General features: G+C 41.5%; 1 long non-coding RNA gene across 1 annotated transcript in view; it reads right to left on the reverse strand.

The window, feature by feature from the left end:
* Window positions 1-8571: 8571 nt before the first annotated feature.
* The window catches only part of LOC138765879 (uncharacterized), a 71096-nt gene continuing 58677 nt past the window's right edge, over window positions 8572-20990 (reverse strand). The window contains exon 3 of the long non-coding RNA XR_011358640.1: window positions 8572-9350. This is a non-coding gene — a long non-coding RNA (uncharacterized lncRNA). The remainder of the gene's footprint in view (window positions 9351-20990) is intronic.

Genomic DNA, 20990 nt, shown 5'->3' on the forward strand with positions numbered 1-20990 from the left:
CTTGAGTTACTTTGTCTATGCTCCTTCTTCCCTGGCATCATAGCGTACTCCTGTACAGTCTTATGACTACGACATGCTTTGCTCCCTGCGCGCATCCCTCCCTTCCCTTCTGTTCCTTTACTTATTATTATTGTTATTATTATTTCACTTTTTGTTTTCTTCATTTTAGTTTACTGTTTTCTTTATTTTAGCTCATTATCTCGACCTATGGGAGGGTCCTATTTACTTACCTGATTCTGTTCTCCCTCTCCCGTCCCCCTGCCCTGCCCTTTGATTCCTTCCTTCCCCCCCTTCCCCCCTCTGCATCCTTTGGCTCTTTTTCTCTCTTTCCTCTTCTCCTACCCCTGGCAATCTTCTATGAACTGGGGTACTCTCCCCTGCCCTTTCTGGGGCCAAGATATTTCATTGTTGTCTCCTGTCCGGAGGTAACGCCTATCTATACTGTATGTTAAGCAATTGTTACTTTTTATTGTGGTCCCTGTACGGACCTGCCGTTCTCTGCGGTGATATGCAAATTTCGCTTTGTTCCCAGAATACTATGTTGTTCTTTTCTCTTGTATGCCTGTTTCCTACTATGCTATAAAACATTAATAAACATCAGATTTACGCAAAAAAAATAAAAAATACACTTTATAATAAAGAAGCTATTCTTGCGTCACCCAGCTCCCCCGGGGTCATCCTGCAGTGTCTCCGGGTCCCCACTACATAGTAACATAGTAACATAGTAAATAAGGTTGAAAGAAGACAAGAGTCCATCAGGTTCAACCTAGGAGAATCCTACTGTGTTGATCCAGGAAGGCGAAAAACCCCTATGGGGCAGAAGACAACCCCCCCACCACAGGGAGAAACTCCCCCCCCCCCCCCCCGACTGCAATGGCAACCAGAACAATCCCCGGATCAACGTATCACCAGAAATCTAATGCCCATAACTTGTAATATTATATTGTTCAAGAAAAGTATCAAGGCCTCCCTTGAACTTATTTAATGAATCGGCCATGACAACCTCATGTGGCAGAGAGTTCCACAGTCTTACCGTTCGTACAGTAAAGAACCCGCGTCGATGCTGATGATGAAATCTTCTTTCCTCTAGACGTAGAGGATGCCCCCTTGTCATTGTTACAGACCTAGGAGTAAAAAGACCACTACAAAGATCTCTGTACTGTCCATTCATATATTTGTACGTTGTGATCAGATCGCCCCTAAGACGTCTTTTTTCTAGCGTAAATAACCCCAAGCTTGATAACCTGTCCTGGTACTGTAACCCACCCATTCCCTTAATGACCTTTGTTGCCCTCCTCTGCACCCGCTCTAGTTCAGCTGTGTCCTTCTTATATACCGGTGCCCAAAACTGTACACAGTATTCCATATGTGGTCTGACTAGCGATTTATAAAGAGGCAAGACTATGTTCTCATCTTTAGCATCTATACCTCTTTTGATGCACCCCATTATTTTATTAGCCTTGGCAGCTGCTGCCTGGCACTGATCACTAAAGTTGAGTTTACTGTCCACCAATACCCCCAGGTCCTTTTCGGAAGTAGTTTTACCCAGTGTTTTATTATTTAGCACATAACTGTACTTATTATTTCTATGGCCCAAATGCATAACCTTACATTTATCCACATTAAACTTCATTTGCCATTTCTCCGCCCAAGCCTCTAGCTTCTCCAAATCCCTCTGTAATATGATATTATCCTCCTCTGTACTGATTACTTTACCCAGTTTAGTATCATCTGCAAAAATGGAGATTCTACTCTGTAGCCCCTCTACAAGATCATTAATAAAAATATTAAAAAGAAGTGGACCCAACACTGACCCCTGTGGTACCCCACTAGTAACTAAAACCCAATCTGAATATTTTCCATCAATGACCACCCTCTGTTTTCTATCACACAACCAGTTACTTACCCATTTGCATACGTTTTCCCCAAGTCCCAGCATCCTCATTTTGTAGACCAACCTTTCATGCGGCACAGTATCAAATGTCTTTGAAAAGTCCAGATACACAACATCCACAGCCTCCCCCAGGTCCAGTCTATAACGTACCTCTTCATAGAAGCCAATCAGATTAGTCTGACAGGACCGATCCCTCATAAATCCATGCTGGTGCTGCGTCATAAGATTATTTTCATTAAGATACACCAGTATAGCATCTCTTACAAACCCTTCAAATACTTTACCTACTATAGATGTTAGACTTACGGGCCTGTAGTTTCCAGGATCACTCCTTTACCCCTTCTTGAATATTGGTACCACATTAGTTATGCGCCAGTCCTGTGGAACAATCCCTGTCGTAATAGAATCTTTAAATAATAGGAATAACGGTCTGTCCAACACAGTATTTAATTCTTGCAAAACTCTAGGATGGATACCTTCTGGGCCCGGTGACTTATGGATTTTAATGTTTTTAAGGCGTTTCCCCACTTCTTGTTGTGTTAGGCAGGTGAGATTTATGGGAGGATTAACATTATCCCTAGTCATGTCATCTGTTATGGGATTCTCCTCTGTGAATACAGTAGAGAAGAATGTATTTAGTAGATTGGCCTTTTCCTCTTCCCCCTCCACCATTACACCCAGATTATTTTTGAAGGGACCAACATTTTCGGTTTTAAGTCTTTTGTTACTTATATAGGTGAAGAACATTTTGGGATTTGTTTTACTTTCTGTGGCTATCCTTCTTTCTGTTGCTATTTTTGCTTCTTTTATTTGCGTTTTACACATTCTATTCTTCTGTCTATAGTTGCTCAATGCTTCCCCACTACCTTCTTGTTTTAGTTGTCTGAATGCTTGTTTCTTATCATTTATTGCACCCCTTACAGCTGTAGTTAACCACATTGGATTTATCTTATTTCTACTACGTTTATTCCCATATGGTATGTGTCGTTCACACGACTTACCCAGGATGCTCTTAAATATGTCCCATTTCTCTTGTGTACTTTTATTTCTGAAGGCATTGTCCCAGTCTATGTTCCCAAGGTCCTCTCTTAGTTTTTGGAAATTAGCCTTCCTGAAATTTAATGTTTTTGTAGCCCCTCTACTAATAATTTTATTGAAGGATAATTGAAAACTTACTATGTTATGGTCACTATTACCTAGGTGACCCCCCACCTCTATTTTTGATATTCTGTCGCGCCTATTGGTTAAGATCAGGTCCAGAAGGGCCCCCCCTCTTGTTGGTTCCTCTACTAGTTGGGAAAGGTAATTATCTTTTACTATTTCCAAAAACACGCTTCCCTTCCTGGAGCTGCAGGTTTCTGCTTTCCAGTTGATATTTGGGTAGTTAAAGTCCCCCATAATAATGACTTCCCCCTGCTTCGCTGCTACATCTGTTTGTCTTATAAGAAGATTTTCTGATTCTTCCACTATACTTGGAGGTTTATAACTCACTCCTATAAGAATTTTATTATTCTTCGTCCCACCCCTTATTTCTACCCAAAGAGACTCCACATTATCATCACATATATCCTCCCGCAGAATAGGCTTAAGGCAGGATTTAACATATAGACAGACCCCTCCCCCTTTCTTATTTTTACGGTCATTTCTGAATAGACTATAACCCTGGATATTAACGGCCCAGTCATAGGTCTCGTCCAGCCATGTCTCGCTTATCCCCACTATATCATATTTCTCTTCAACCATTATGAGTTCTAATTCCTCAGCTTTATTAGGGAGGCTTCGAGCATTAGTATACATACATTTAATATATTTGTCCATATTCCCTTTCCTTTTATCACTAGTGACTATTCTAACCCCTCCCGCCGCTCCACCCCCAGTTCCATAATCTAGGCCCAGCTCTCCATCTACTCTGTCTTTACTTACTATATTGTAGTTGCCCTCCCCCCCGGTCCCTAGTTTAAACACTCCTCCAACCTCTTAGCCATCTTCTCCCCCAGCACGGCTGCACCCTCCCCATTGAGATGCAGCCTGTCCCTACCGTAGAGCCTGTAACCGACCGAGAAGTCGGCCCAGTTCTCCATAAACCCAAACCCCTCTATCCTACACCAGCTCTTGAGCCACTTATTTACCTCCCTAATCTCCCGCTGTCTCTCAGGTGTGGCTCGTGGTACAGGTAATATTTCGGAAAATATCACCTTGGAGGTCCTAGTTTTAAGCTTCCTGCCTAAGTCCCTGAAATCGTTTTTAAGGACCCGCCACCTACCTCTAACTTTATCTTTGGTGCCAATGTGCACCATGACTGCTGGGTCATCGCCAGCCCCTCCCAGTAATCTGTCAGCCCGATCCGCGATGTGACGAACTCGAGCGCCAGGAAGGCAACACACCGTTCGACGATCCCGGTCTTTGTGACAGATTGCCCTGTCTGTCCCCCTAATAATTGAGTCCCCCACTACCAGTACCTGCCTGGCCTGCCCTGAACTCCTGTTTCCCACCTTACTGGAGCAGACACCCCCCTGGCTTTCAGAGGCAGTGTCCTGCTGAAGCAATGCCACCCCTGAATCAACATCCCCCTCATCCGCCAATTTGGCAAACTTGTTGGGGTGTGCCAGATCAGGACTGGCCTCCCTCACACTCTTCCCTCTACCCCGTTTTCTAACTGTGACCCAACTAGTTGCCTCTTCCTCCTGTACCTCCATGCTATCACTCTCTCCCCCATCTACCCCTTGGAGTGCTTGCTCAGTGAGCACCAGACCCCTTTCCAGTTTGCTAATGCATCTCAATCGTTGCAGCTGCTCATTTAGATCCAGGATCTGGGCTTCCAAACCAGCAACATGCACACATCTCCCACAATGGTATGCACCCTCGATCGGTTGATCAAGGATTGCATACATCGCACAAGATGTACATTGGGCCGCATTGTCAAACATGGCGCTCATTTATATTGGGATATTATGTATAAAGAAAGAAGAAAAAAAAACAAGCAACAAAAGCAAACAATGTGTTCAAAAGCAAATAAAAAATTAGTTTTCCTCTAAAACTCCCCGAATCTAAAGTCCCAGAATATTAAAGTCCCACACTTGAGACAAAAACACACTTTAGATCAAAAACTCGCACGCTCAAAAACTCGCTCACAATACAATATAAAAGTACTTAGCTTGCAGAGTTTGTTGCTTCTGGCTCCTGTGTTGGAAGAGGATCCAACTACTTTTGAGACAGACTCTTCTAGGCAGTGACAGCTCACTCAGCCAATTACTGACCATAGTGCTGTCTCATCTCAATCAGCGATTGACTGAGCAGGCTTTCACTGCCGAGACAAGTCTGTCTTGAAAATGGTGGTAGGATCAGTCAGCGGGGGACCCAAAGATACCACAGGAGGACAATCTGGGAGTGTGGTGACGTAAGAATAGCTTCTTATTTTCTATATAACTAAATAAATATATCAAAAGTCTTCTCACGCCAGAGTACTCACTTCACTATTCAAAGTTCTTTTTGTCATTTGTATACACAATAGATGTGTGATCCCAGGTCCATCACTTAGGCTGTGTGACGCTAGTGACAACCCCCTATAATTTGTGAGGGAACTTAGCAACATGCACCCAGTTCTTCTGCAAAGCTCTTACAGGTGAAATAGTTATTACATTGTGCTCACTGATATCCCTAGTCTGGACCTCGGTGCTGTCCTCGGCTCTTGTTAGAAGATGGTGACTGCGCTCTTAGTCATGATTTTTTTTATTTGTATTCTATGTTTTTTGTATTTGCATTCTATGTTGTACTTCTCTGAACACTGTTAGGACATACCTCTACTCTTTCTGCTGTGCTGATTTAATTCTTACCACACCCGTCTCTTCCCTGCTAATTGCCTCTGGCCAATTAACAGTTAAGCTCTCTTTTGCTTTGGTCACATCCTGGACCGGGTCCATGACTTTCTATAAAGTGTCTCACAGCCCTGTACTTCACACTGGCTATTAGACTAGTTTTCTAGAGTGCTGAGCATCTCCATATTTCTTTCCCGTATTGTTTCCTGACTTCTCTTGACTTCGCCTCTGTTACCTGACTATTCTCTTGGATCCTGTTTTTACACTTTGCTGGCCGTTTGGTTTGACCCGGCCTGTTGATCACACCTTGTATCTAAGTTTGTCTTGTCCTTGTTCCATGTTATCACCTTATTGCAAGTCTTATCACCGCAGTCTCCTAGGACTGTTGATGCAATTAGTCAGTATCCTCCTCCACTCCAAGATGGGTAAAACAGGTGCAGGTCCAAGAGGTAATAGTGATATAAAATATCATAAAATTTATTAAAAGATTTATGTCAGTGACACAACGTGTTTGGAGACCGGTCCGGTCTCTTTATCAAGACACTTCATAAAGAGACCGCATTGGTCTCAAAATGCGTTGTGTCGCTGGCATAATTCTTTTAATAAATTTAGGATATTTTATATCACTATTACCCCTTGGACCCGTGCCTGTTTTACCCGTCTTGGAGTGGAGGAGGATACTGACTATCTTTAATCCCTGTGGGGATTAGTCAGGAGTGGCTGCGGTTCATTGACATGCTATCAGTAAGAGTTGTGCCTTACCACAGCACAACCTTCTCAGGTGAGAGTTCTATGTGCTTACTTTCACCACTTCAGTACTGTCTGAATTACGCTATGGAGCGCTGTCTTATATTTTGTTGATGCAATTAGGCAGGGTCAGTTGGTGAGACCAGCTTAGGGCTCACTGTCTGTGTCGTTCCCCACTCTTTATCAGGCTACCATACCTACATTGTGTGAGTCTGTTAATGTGCGGACATGCTTACTATCTCAGAGATGTTCCTTGTAGCTCCTCTCTGCTCTGGTTAATTGATGGAGGTCTCATGTCAAGTCAGGGTAAAATGCATTTTTTAAACAACAAAACACTAGTAATCACTTTGGTGGCACATTATTTCCCATTGACTTTTCTTGTCCACCAAAGTGAGAATATTAATGGACCTAACTCATAACTTTATTTGGAAGAGAAAGGCTGAGGGAGGGTTAATTTATAGCATACAGTCCCTTTCAACAATGTCAGTATTATGTTTTTTTTATTATTATTATTTACAACACCAATCTTCTTAAACATCATATTTATAAAATAAAAAATGTAAGTATTAATCATTGAATTGTCTCATCACACATTCTAAGTGTTTTATTTTATTTGTCCAGTAGATGGCAGCATAAACCAATTAGTTGTTAAATGAATAAACTATGCATCCCGCAGAATATATGCAGTTTTAAGATATAAAGTACTTGTTTTCTTCAGGCAATATTGGAGATCAGTGATTGTGATGCCTGTTCTATTTCCAGAGCGCTTACGCATGTGATTAGCCATGGTCAACACATGCACAACACACTTATAAGCTGATATGTGAATGAAGCCTCGGGCCTAACTCTTGTAAGCTTGCCTTCCTCCTCATTTCTTAAGATTAGCTTCATTGAGTTCATTGTGTTGTAACTCAAAGACCAAGTAGACAGCAAACTTTAGCTGGAATTATCCATTTTTTGTGTAGCTATGACCGAGGAAACCATTTAATTAAGTGTAAGAGCTCTTTTTCCAGTATTTATTTATTTGGCTTTGTATTATACTGAAGGGAACAGTGAATTGCTATGATGGAGTTTTGTCTATTAAACACATATGAGGTTTGTAACCCACACTGACAGCTGTTATAGGAGGTATATTGTAGACGGACAGTCATTCCTTTATGTTAAATAGATTACACATGTCTATGTTTATAGTAGTATTAAAATGGCATCCAGCTCTGCCATCCTGCAGAGGAACTTATATAAAAATAAAAACCAGAAGCTGCGCTGTTCCACAAGCAGAAATAAATATGGCTGATTCCAATGCACCTACCTTTATGGAAATCATTAATATTTTAAACAGACATGAGTTTTTGTAAAGCAGCTCTATCCCAAAGACCACTGCAGTATGACACGTGCAGGCTTCACATGTAAGGCATCCACTATCATGTAAGATCTTCACATGTAAGAAATCCACTATAAAATCTGCATGTTTTACGTTGTGGATTTCCTTGTTTGTTTTAATGCATCACTGCATTGCAGTAAATGGAATCTGTAAAAATCTGCAGCATTTCTGCAATAGATAGGCCAAACTGCAAATACATAGCATGCTTATAATCCGAAATGGAATTTTTAAGCTGTGATTAAACCTTCTTCACTGATATTATAATGTACTTGATTGTCACAAATAATGTTTTTGATCATTAAGTGTGGTGGTCATTATTAATAGACAGACAGCTTTTGCTGTTAAGTGATGGCCTGTTCCCGTAATCGCAACATAGCCTAAATGTGTTTTTCCTAAACTAGAGTTTTATATCAATTAAGCCCCCCAGAGATTGGGTTAGTTTAGGTCACAGCCATCCATGGAAAGAAGTGAGATTGTGGAGATATAGATTTAGGACAAACCTATACCCTAGATGTATGTCTATACATAAACCTATACCCTAGACATATGTCTATATAGTGGTATACATCTGACATTCTGGCCCAGTAACAGTAAATAAAATGTAGAATACATTTTTATTTTCCGTACAGTTGTATTTAATATTGCATTCTACTCTGCTATTCAGTACAGCTATGGTAAAGATATTCCAACATATTCCAGAAATATGTATACCGAATAGACACTGTTCAGGCATACTTGTGTCTAATGATAGCCTCTGGGCATTTTAAACATATACATTAGTAAAAATTCACAGCATATACAATGAACATACAAAATTCATTGTGATATTAGAACTAGAGATGAGTGAACTGCAGATTTAAACAAAACAAAACGCTTTGTTTGATCTGTGCTCTGCTCATCAAGCTGCCGGGCTGTCAGCACTGATCAGCTCCCTGCCGCTCCATCCCGGGTGCTGGGGAAAAGCTGGATCTAATCCTGGTAAACTGGGAGAAGTTTCCCAGGAGTACATCCAGCTTTTCCCGGCATCCTGCATGTTGCATGTTTTCCCCTTTACTCTAGTAGTTGTTGTGGCTTGTGCACAACCCAATCAGGTTAGCAGGTTATCATTATATATCTTTGGCCCATGCTCTCACCCCCATCTCCGTACACATAAGCGCCTCTCCTCCATTTTCCACATTGAAAACATAGTTATCCTACTCTATATCAAAACTGTATGTATTTAATTTCTACATCCCCTGATCATCAAACATTTAGTAGGAACTAGAAATCGATTCCAGTTTCGATTCATTAGATGTAGTAGTCATTTTCTGATCGTCATCTGTTGTGGCAACCAAATCATTGCTTTGTGAGCTTGAACTCCGAAATCCTCCCATCAACTTTTTGCACTGAATTCGAAGCTCCTTGTTCATGCAGAAGAGGATGATGGGATTTGTAAAGATAGGCAGATCAAATAGAAACTCAGTGGCTGTTTCCAAGCATATGTTTTTGTCTGCAATGACTGGCAGGATTCCTCCTGGAGAAGCAAACACAAAGAAGTCAGCATGTAGATCATATTTTGTTAGATAACGTAAAATTTAAACCTAATCATATCGCTTGGTATATCCAGGGGCAGTCATACTATATGTTCAGTTTGTACTGAATTGTAGCAGTTCTATAACATATGAATAGTGAGGGACAGTGGAGAAGTGCTCATCCAGCTTCTAATTTAAAACAAAAGGATAGAAATAGATTTCTTTTGCCACCATCACAAGCAGGCCACAATGTTATATGGGGGAGTTCCACAAATTACTCATGAAAACCCCCTCACATTTATGAAGGGGTTTGACTGCTTAGTATTATGTTGCACATAAATAAATCTTCTATATCCTGCTATAACATCTGTGCCCATGTGGGCTGCAGTGCCAGCCTCTGTCTGTAAAGTACAGTGGAGGATGTGCTGTTGACTGTGACTTTGCTCAAGTTTTTTTTATTGTTTTGCATTGGTCTGAACACATTGCTCTATTCCTTCCTTGCAGTGTTATTTGGATTCTACCACACCCATCTGTTTCTCCTGCTGACCTTATTCTGGGCTGCAGACGATTAAGCTGTTGTGATTGAAAGATGCCTTCACCACTCCTTCTTCTTCCTTACTAACCTATATTCTGTGTTGTCTGGATATCAGAGGGATGGTCCAATCACACCCTGAAGCCAAACTCAGACATACACGAGAATTCCTCTGCCCACATTATTCAGTGCTTGTTGACATCCCATTTTTCCTGCTGACTTGGTTTTGTCTTTGCTATTTCCGGCTTGCCCTGTATGTGCCTGACCATTCCTTATTGTGTTTATCTTTATTTGCTGTGTGAACTTTTGCATGATTGGAGGGGGGGGGGATTTGCCTGTTGACCAGTTTTTGCTGACCACCTAGGGTTAGGCCAGTAAGTAGGCAGGGTCAGTTTGGGGGGCCCTAGCTCTATGGCTCACTGTCGTGTCCTCATTGCCTGATCTCTCTGGTCATGCATTCCTAACACATGCCTTATAGCCTTTTACTACACAAAGTGGTGAAAATTCACACTCCCCTAACCTCACAATGCAACACTACAACAAGCTTGTAACTTGTATCAAGGGTCCTCATTGTCATGCCGATTCTCGCACTAACATAATAACACCCCATTCTCCCCCAGTAGTGTCAGCTTTTTGTAGAAGGTGCTGGCAGCCCACCTGGTGTAATATTCCGAGGGTCACAAATCGTCTGCTGAACATGCAGATGTGTGACTGGCACCCTGTAGAGCCTTGTCTGTGTATAAATCTAAGCATCCACCATCCCTATATGAATGTTAGGTATATGGACATTTTGCTTACACTTCCATATAGCATTCTGTTTGTCTGCATCCTGACGCTAGTTGGTGTTTTAACCAACCCCCTTGTCAGTAAGTTCTGCTTTTTACTGTGCAAAAAACTGGTGAATGCAAGTAAATATTTACCACAATATAAACGATTCTTCTAATATAAGTTTATTTGCATAGTTGGAAATACCAGATGTGCATTGCTCTCTGTATTTTTATGACATGAAAGAACAGTTTTGAAGCAAACAATAAGCAAATACCAAAAGATGGAGCTATTTTCCATTGTCTTATGTAATAGAGTCTAGCTGAATGATCTGTCAGCTATCCTGGTGCAGACTGATAGAAGGAGAGATAATTCTCATTCAGAAGATGCTACGCGCAGTCAGTAATTATTCCATTGTAATAAAGAAAGAACATTGTTTTTCCACTTCTGTCATCACTGGAGTGATTGATTCTCATGCGTGTTGTTTCAGCTGTAAATTTTGCTAGGATGCTTACTACTCATGTGCCACCAGATCTACGTACATGCACCATTCCACCAGATTCACAGCAATGTTATTATGCTGCCCACAGAACCATTACATAACACATAATGTGAGTGATTTAATAATACAATATAATAAATCTCATACATTTTGCATATATTTTAGATAGTTTCGTCTGAGATTACACCACCTATTGGTTGGTTCATACTAGAACTGTATAGGGTTCCAGTCCATAAAAGTCCAGGTTTCTTCTTTCTGGCACCAATGCAAACAACGGTGATGGTGGTTGACTGTTGATGGCAGAACACATAATTGACAGTGTGACACCAAATTACCTTGCAAACTACCAGCTAATTGTCAGGAAATGGTCTTGGCAGAGACAGGCAAATAATAGAGGCGCTCATGCTTGATGGCAGATCAAACAATCCTCTGTACCGCTGGTATACAACAATATATTTGCAAGATACAGAATAGCTAAAGAGATAAAGGAGATATGAGGCTAGTGCTGCATTATGTATTTATCTACCATCTTGCTTAGTACTTTTAGGTTCAGCTCTGGGACAATAAATCATTTCAAACATTATTAGTTTACCCTTTCAGTCCCCATTTGGGGATTGCTTTAATAGTGAGTCTTTCTTTAATTGGTTAAACCGTCTGTTATAATCCCCTTCGGTGTCACTCTAAGGTTGCCTTTTGCATTATAGATGTAGCAAGAAAACTTTGTTATATGGGTGTTATATAGAAAAAGAGTCATTAAAGAGGTTGTCCAGGCAAAAGTAACACACCACTTCAAGGTTCCTGATTCGTGTGAGTCCCTAACTCGTTGCCCCATGTAGCCACCACAACCAAAACAACAACAGTGCCCGAGGGGGGAAGGACCCAGTTGTCCAGCACCCCCACTGCTGCCAGACATAGCCCCTAAGGCTCTAGGCTGCACCCCCTAACAACCCCGCACCACCGCAATAATGGCCGCCAGATGGAACCACATCACACAGAGCAGCAGATGAAATAAACTCACCCTGTGCTTACAGCCAAAAGACTGGAGAAAGCTAGTTGGCTTCTGTTGGCTGTATATACAATGCTGCAAACTCATTAAAATAATGGGTATTGCAAAGAAAATAGCATAGATACATTATGTATCCACCAGCAACATGCATTTATAATGAGGTATTCTGCAATGATCTATATTCTGTTACAATATATGAGTTTTGCTGCATAGGCATTCAGTATGCCCAAAACATATGTAGTTGGTTCTATCATATTGGCTGCATTTTACTTATAATCTTTTAAGACTGATTTATCATATTTATAAATACAGCCATGTTTTCCAGACCTGCATCCTGAGGGATATGAGCGTAGATCAGTTTTGCTTCATACGAAGCAGAACCAATCTACTTCCCTCATCTCGAATTATATACCTAAAATACATTTCTTGCCACTTTTTTACTGATGATGAAAATCTTTGTTTTGGTAATTTTCTCAGAAGTAAAAGCTGCTATTTTGGAGCATTTTTTGTTCTTTTTGGGTAGTCTGTTTGCTTAGTGGGTTTACTTTCCTTCCCAGACACAGTCTTCAAGCAGTGTTTTAAAATAGAATACGACACTCAAAATCTGTACTCATGGGCTCAACAGGTAGTCAGAACTTTGCTGTAGCGTTTGAGCAATTTTCTAACGTGTTATTTTAAGCATTAAGCTGAATAAACCATTGGTAGAGATTCTGCAAATCTTTTCAATTTTACATTAAGAAAGTGTTTTTCCAACGTTATCTGTGATAATGCGAGCTTGTCATGTGAATTGGAGGCTTTTTGCTTAATAGAGTTGTTCTTTTTTCAGATTGCTTTATTGTGCTGTCCTCAGGCAGCTTCCTACACATTCGATAAATACATCTTTGCCTTCAGCACAGTTTGGCTATGTTCACTTTGTGAAATACAATCATTTCCTTAGACGACATTGGCCCAGATTTATCCATGTGTCTGGGACAAAATCAGGCACATCTTTGTCTCAGATAACAACCAAACACGGCCTGTCTTAAGAAAAACTAAATCTGACCTGTAATTGGTTGCTATCTGTCTCAGACAAAAGTGTATCTCAGATTTGTCTGATTATATAAATGTAAAGAAAAAAAAACTTTTCATATAGGTTGTGCTTAGCTATTTTACTATGTGTGAACCTAGCCATAAGGCCCTATTAAACAAAACGATTATCAGCCGTATTCGGACGATATTTGCTTTAACAGCCAATAATCATCTTGTGTAATAGAAGACAACAATCAGCCAACATGAACGGTGTTGGCTTATCGTTGTATGTCGTTGTCTTTCAATGATGTTGAAAGACAAACGACTTTGATAGGAACAATCTACTGTCGTCGCTCTGTGGAATAGGAGCGGTGGCAGCAGACCGCTGCTATCTTCTATGGGCTAGCAATCACCCTACAGCACCCCGCAGCTCCCTGCGCCCCCCCCCCCCCCCGGCTCTTACCCGCTCACTGACTATGCATGTAATAGCAGCGAGCAGGGAACGGGGACAGTGTTTGTTTGCTCCTCTCCATCGCCCCCGGCTTTAGGGTACAGTAAAACATTTGATAATAGTTGTAAAAAGGTGCAGCATACCTGCTGGTTATTTTTGCCAGTATTGGATCCTGTATGACCAGAGAATAAGCTTATCATTTACCAAGGAAAGGCCACAGTTAGTATAGATTCCATCCTGGGCATGAGGCCACCTTACCATGGTGGGATGGTACACACTATTTGCAAAAGGTATTTCAAGAGCCTTATTATTTTTTATGGAGATTTTCTTTTGCATGCAGGAGGGCTGTTTTTAGTGATTTTCATATCTCTATTGGGTTTATGTCTTGCCATTAGCAGTGATCTGTTGCATTTTTTGTGTTTTTGTGTGAGAGGGTGCAACGTACCTAATCTGACTTCTTATGCATCTGACGAAGAGGCCATGCCTTGAAACACGTAATCCTTGCGATAAAGTTATTATTTTTTACCTATCACTATGACTCCCATCAACAGCTGTTGTTCAATATCGCCGTGAAAATATTGTAATTGACATGTCAATTATTTCTGGCCATTGTATATTGAGATCAATGCAACTTTCACTGCAACAACGGCTGTTGTTTGACACTCACAACAATGGCCTTTGTTCATGCAGTGTGAAGTAATAAATTAAAAATAGTTAAAGTTTTATGAGGGTGCATATATATAATCTGACTTTATAAGTAAAATCTAAATGCTGCATACAATACCCCCATTCCATGTAGCTGATTGAGGCAAAACACCTGAAAACCTATTTATTTTAAGGGTACCCACAGAATGATGGTGCCAAGACTGGACATATTGTTTAGCGGTAAAAACTGCCTCTAAAAAATATGCCTCTAAAGTGCTATAATTGTTCTGAAATTTCCTCACAATTTGTTAGAACCACAACACCAAACTTACCAGGTATATGGGCAATGAAGGTGATGAGGCAGATAGATGAGAACATTTTTGCCAGCTTTTTATTTGTTGCCTGACTTCTTTGCATTATTTGGGCACTCCTGAAAATTGTGAGTAATATGTGAAGGTAAAAGTATGCAGTCAGTGGTAGACCAAGCAAGATCTTACAAAGCATTCTGATCTTCATGGCTTGGTCATTTATGATGGTGAAGCATGTTTCATACACAAGGTCATAATGAGAGTCCTTCCAGCCAAAGAGATGCTCTATCAGTTCTTCACTCAAGAGCACAAAACATGGGAAAAACAACTGAAAAAGTGTGAAAATTCTGCGTTCGTCTATTTTGTATCCAAATACTATTGCAATGTAGATGGAAAACGAAATACATGAAACATAATAAAAAGAAATGGTACTTGCTGTTTGCTTAACGTAGACCATTAGTTCGCAAATAGGAGAACTAAAACGCCATTTATGGTAAATCCTCCAGTCAATCATTAGAGGCCAGGAAAGTAAATTGACAATGTTGAAAGCTGTGCTTCCCACCACATAGGCCACAATGCTATTTTTGATACAATTCTTCTTGTTGTTTATACACATAACGACCGATATGAGAATCAGAAAGTTTATGGTCAGTCCGGGCATTAGCAGAGCACTCCTGACAAAGGCGCAAAACTGGAAATAAATTCGCACATTGCAATATTTAGTGTCGTTTTGATGCATTTTCTCCTATTTTTACCGTTTTGTCCTGTGTATGTTAATAATTTATGTATCTTTCCAAGAAAATCCATCGATTGTAAGAACTGTAGGATAAAACTGGCATTTTAAAAGGAAATGTCTTTAAATATTCTTTCTCTTTAAAGAAAATTTTCTGGTAAAAAATATTTAGAAGACCAATGTTCTTGCTAGAACTGACTGTTATAGTGAACAATCTGATAAAGAACTTTTATACTCTAACATGGCAGGATCAAGAGAACTCAAGGGATTAATTACGAGGAACTGGCAACATAATCCGAGCATACCACCTGTCATTAGCTTCATTATCTGGAAATATCACTAGTAATAACTGCCCACAATACACTTGTTCAAGGCTTTGCAGCAGTGTTTCTGCTTGTTATAATCACTTATGTCACTGGATTTTAGAAACAGTGACATCAGAGCTCGGCAACATAAAAATGTCTTCTTATCAAACGCAAAAATAAGGGAATATATATATATATATATATATATATATATTAATTAATGGCGTCGTCTGAGGCGTAATCAATAGTGTCCAATATCACATGTGTATGAGTGAGAAATATGAACATTGCCATTAGTATCTGGTATGACTCTCTTGTGCAGCAATAACTGTAGTCCATTCCTCCGTACACAATAGCTTCATTTCTGTTCTGTTGGTGGGCTTCCTCCATTGAGCTGCTCACTTCAAGTCCGTCCACAACATTTCTATTAAATAAATGTCAGGAGTTTCACTTGGCCATACCAAAACTTTATCATTACTTTTATATTTAGCTATTCTTTGGTATAAGCACTTCTCTACTTAAGGAATGACCAACGTTTTCTTGTGGCATGACCAACGTTTTCTTCGAGATTCAGCTAATGGACAGATGTCTTAACATTTTCCTTTACAATGTTACTGCACAATTCAGAATTCGTTGCTCAGGCTTTCCTTGCTCAGATGCACCAATAGAGATTTTAGGGTGGAATGCAGTCTTTTTCTTTCTTATCTTGACCAAAAGCTTTGTTTGTTCTCCTCCGTCCACAAAACATAGTTCCAATAACCTTCTGGCTTGTTTAGGTGATCTATAGCAAATTGCAAATGGGCAGTAATCTTCCACTAGTATAAGTCTTTCTTTTGGCATGATCTTTAATGGTCTTGAATTTCCTTTATTTGTACACAATGGCTCTGACAATTGGAGGATTCTAAACTCTTTAGAGATAATTTTGTAAGCTTTTCCAGCCTGATGAGCATTAACAACTTTTCTGTTGAGGTCTAATCTCCAGGTCTTATATTGAACCACCATTCTATCTATTCATATCAGCAGGCACCTAGAATTGTATCCCTTTAATCTTCATCTATGGAGAGAATTTGGCCCTCTGTATTAAATGCTCTGACTACTGTAAAGATATTTAACAGAACTAGTCACAGCATTTGGACCTTTGCAGAACACTAAACAAACAGTGTTCAAGAACAGATGTTCACTTTAAGGCTATGTTTAAAGCGACTCGGTACCCACAATCTGTCCCCCCCAAACCACTTGTACCTTCGGATAGAATATCTGTGCCCTAACTTTGCACCACCCCTCCGTCCCTCCTCCCCACCCTCTTCATCATTAGGAATGCCACTGGAACATTTTCTCCATGCTGAACATTTGCACAGGTGCCTTAATGATCCAGCCCATGTGCCGGGCTGACAAAGGTGATGATTAGTAGGCAATCTGCCTGGAACATTCCTGATGATGAGGAGGGCGGGGAGAAGGGACAGAGAGGTTGCACCATCCTAATGCATACACAATCTAGGCCACTCCCATAGGGCACGGGCTGCCACTTTAAAAGTTGTTTTTTAGGACAATAACTGCATCACCTGCCGAACGGACTGCAGGACAGATCTTGGATTTAAAGCTATCTGAAGGTACAAGTGGTGTGAGGGGGTCAGATTGTGGGTACAGAGTCGCTTTAAGGCTTACGTAGTGATGCAGGCTGAGGGAATCCCGGACGGAGTGTATACACATAGTATACACTCCAGCCGGGATCCCTAGTGGTGCCGCAGAAAACCCCTGTCAGTTCACACAATGGAGCAAGCGGCTGTGTGCTGTGGGGAGTTCTGATGCGGGCGCAGATTGATGCGCCCGCATCAGAACTCAGCGGCACTAAAGATCATCCTGACGTTCTCATACTACATGTGAACATAGCCTAAGAGTTATATGTATATAGTATGCTAAAGAAATATATAAAAAGGCCAAAACATTGACATATTTGTGATTTATAGAATGGATGAAATTTCAATAAATTTTAATGTTTCCTGTGGATTTGGCACCCAAGCTTGTAATGACTCGACTTGAATTCTGCCCTGCCTGATGCTTAGGATTTGCATTGACCTTGGGAGCTGGGACACTCTCAATATTATTTAGCAAAAATTATTTTGTGCATACATTATAAACTCTGCTTTTGTATGAAAGATGCCCTGTTATACCTTAACTGCTTGATTGGTCTTCGTCATGCTTTAGCTCAGTCTCCATCTACTGTGACAGCCGTTAGGGAAACAGTTGATGGTATCAAGCTGAGAATTTTTCCTCTGTCCTTATCTGAGTTGTGAAGTCATAATTTTATTGAATTTTGAAGGAGCACTGATCTTGTTTCATTAGATTTGTAGATTAAATCATACTTTGGGGAAGTTCTGGTTTTATAGTTTTTAAAATGTTGTAGTCTCTAGGGTTACAATTGCCTTACGCCTTACAATGTTTTGTTCACACAACATTGTATACTTTGGCCAAAGCGCCTGACATTTAGAGCCCTAATGTAATGCTAACCACATTACAACTACAATTTCAAAAACAGTACTAGGCTATTCTCACACACAGTATTTTTGTCAGTTTTTTGTCAGTATTTTGGTCAGTATTTGTAGCCAAAATTAGGAGTGGACGCTACAGAGAAATAATATAATAAAAAGATTTTCACAATTTGTTTTCAACCCACTCCTAGTTTTTGTTGACACACAGTGAAATACTGTGTGTGAACATAGTCTGCAGCTAACCTGACTGGCCACAGTGAACAGTCAGCATATCACTGGAAGTAATATAGAAGGTGTTCTAGTTCTAAAGTAGAGCAGTAAAGCAGAGAGAGGCTATGTTCACACAACATTTTTTTTAGCTCCATTTAAAATGACGTCCGTCATTTTGAGTCTAAAATAACGGATGTCATCAGCAGTGTTCACACAGCTGATGAATAGGAGAATAGCTGCCTGGGGCATTCCTAATGCTGAGGGCGGAGAGGAGGGACAGAGTGGTTGTGCCAGCCTAATGCGCAGACACTCCTGCCGAACGGACCCCAGGACAGATGGATTAAAAACAACTATCTGAAGGTACAAGCGGTTTACTTACTTACTACTGCATCAAGGCTATACTTTTGGATAAAATGGTGATGTCACGACCCGACTCCCAGAGCTGTGCGGGCTGTGGCTGCTGGGGAGGATGATGGCAGGGGGATGCTCAGTGTCCCTCCAGTGCCCTGTGTCCCTCAGTGTCCCCCTGCCATCATCCTCTACAGCAGCCACAGCCGGCACAACCTTGGGAGTCAGGTCGTGACTAGTGATGAGCGAACGTACTCATCCGAGCTTGGTACTCGATCGAGTATTAAGGTACTCGATGGTACTCGTTACTCGAACGAGCATCTTGCGATACTCGAGAAAATCTCATCATCCGTTTCCTGTAAGTTTGGGCGCTATTTCCCAGCCAATAAACATGCAGGAGACTCTTAGGTACATCCTGCGATTTCGTGGGACCCATACATGTCGATAGCAGTGATTGGTTGGCCAGATCAGATGACCCTGCCATATAAAACTCAGCGCCGGCAGTACTCGCTTCAGACCCATGCTGTGAGAGATCAGGGACAGAGCTGCTGCTACTCAGGGAGAGTGTCAGTGTAGGATTTAGCGTTCCAGTAGGCAGGGAATACTAGCAATACAAAGAAACAGAACTTTTCAGGGCTTAAAAGCTTTTTTTAATACTATTATTACAGACTGCTGGCTGGGACTTGCAGTGCTGCTACAGCGATTTAACCAGCACACTGTGTTGACCGGCTGCTGGCAGAAAGGGGACATTAGGTTTTGCACACAGATCCCTAAGAAGTGCAGCACTGCTCAGTGTACTCTTTTTGATTTTAGGGCTGGTGGTGCAGCTATATTACACGGTATTGCTGGGATTTATAGTACATCCTGCATACAACTACTTTACTGCTGATTTTGAAGGGGGTGTCATAGTGTGTATAGTTCACGTCAATAACAGATTTAACCGTCCAGCCCCCACCTAAACTTGTGGGTACTACACGGTATTGCTGGGATTTATAGTACATCCTGCATACAACTACTTCACTGCTGATCTGATTTTGAAGGGGGTGTCAGAGTGTGTCTAGTTCACTGGTTGCCGGGGGCCCGCCGATCGTGCCCCCACCAGCCGGCCAGCTGTTTTATTTACATTTTTTTTGTCTAGGCGTGGCCGGGGCCTCACCACCCCAGGTGGAGAGGCATCAAGTGTACTCTTGATGGTGAGTGGTGACTGACAGCAGGCCTAGCCAGTTAGCTGTCAGCACCCGGGTTCATGTCCACTACATATCCCAGCCCCTGGACTCACTCCAATTTTTGGGTGGGCTCACTTGCTTCCTCACTCACTTGTAATGGTTCTCTGTGTGTTCAAGGCCCTGCAGTTTCTGGCCTAGTTTTGGGAGCCTCACAAGCTTCCTCACTCACTTGTAATGGTTCTCTGTGTGTTCAAGGCCCTGCAGTTTCTGGCCTAGTTTTGGGAAGCCTCACTAGCTTCCTTACTCACTTGTAATGGTTCTCTGTGTGTTCAAGGCCCTGCAGTTTCTGGCCTAGTTTTGGGGAGCCTCACTAGCTTCCTCACTCACTTGTAATGGTTCTCTGTGTGTTCAAGGCCCTGCAGTTTCTGGCCTAGTTTTGGGGAGCCTCACTAGCTTCCTAACTCACTTGTAATGGTTCTCTGTGTGCTGAATGCCATGCTGTGTCTGGCCTAATTTTTGGGAGGCTCACTAGCTTCCTCACTCATTTTTAATGGTTCTCTGTGTCCTCACTGCTATGCTGTGTCTGGCCTAATTTGTGGGAGGCTCACTAGCTTCCTCAATCACTTGTAATGGATCTCAGTGTGCTGAATGCCATGCTGTGTCTGGCCTAATTTTTGGAAGGCTCACTTGCTTCCTCACTCACTTTTAATGGTTCTCTGTGTGCTCACTGCCATGCTAGGTCTGGTATAATTTTGGGAAGGCTGACTGGCTACCGCTTCTACTTTGTTCACTCTGTCCTTACTGCCATGCTGTGTCAGGCTAAGTTTTTGGGTGGTTCATGATATGCTACCTCTGTTTTAATGGTTCCCTGTGTTCTCACTGCCATGCTGAGCCAGTTTTTGGGTGGTCCATATGCCTACCTCTGTTTTAACCAGGCTGTTGCACAGAATTAGGCATAATGGTGCCATTAGGCAGCCTCAGAGGCATGCATACATGCTGCCCCTGCTGTTTCCTGTCCATTTCCATTGTGTTTCCATCAATTTCTGAGGTTGTCAGGTTTTCACACGACCTTCCCTCTACCGAACCTGAGTCCCCTGCAAAAATGCTCGAGTCTCCCTTTGACTTCAATGGGGTTCGTTACTCGAAACGAGCACTCGAGTATCAGGAGATATTT

The sequence above is a fragment of the Dendropsophus ebraccatus genome, chromosome 10 (assembly GCF_027789765.1).
Source record: "Dendropsophus ebraccatus isolate aDenEbr1 chromosome 10, aDenEbr1.pat, whole genome shotgun sequence".
Lineage (NCBI taxonomy): Eukaryota > Metazoa > Chordata > Amphibia > Anura > Hylidae > Dendropsophus > Dendropsophus ebraccatus.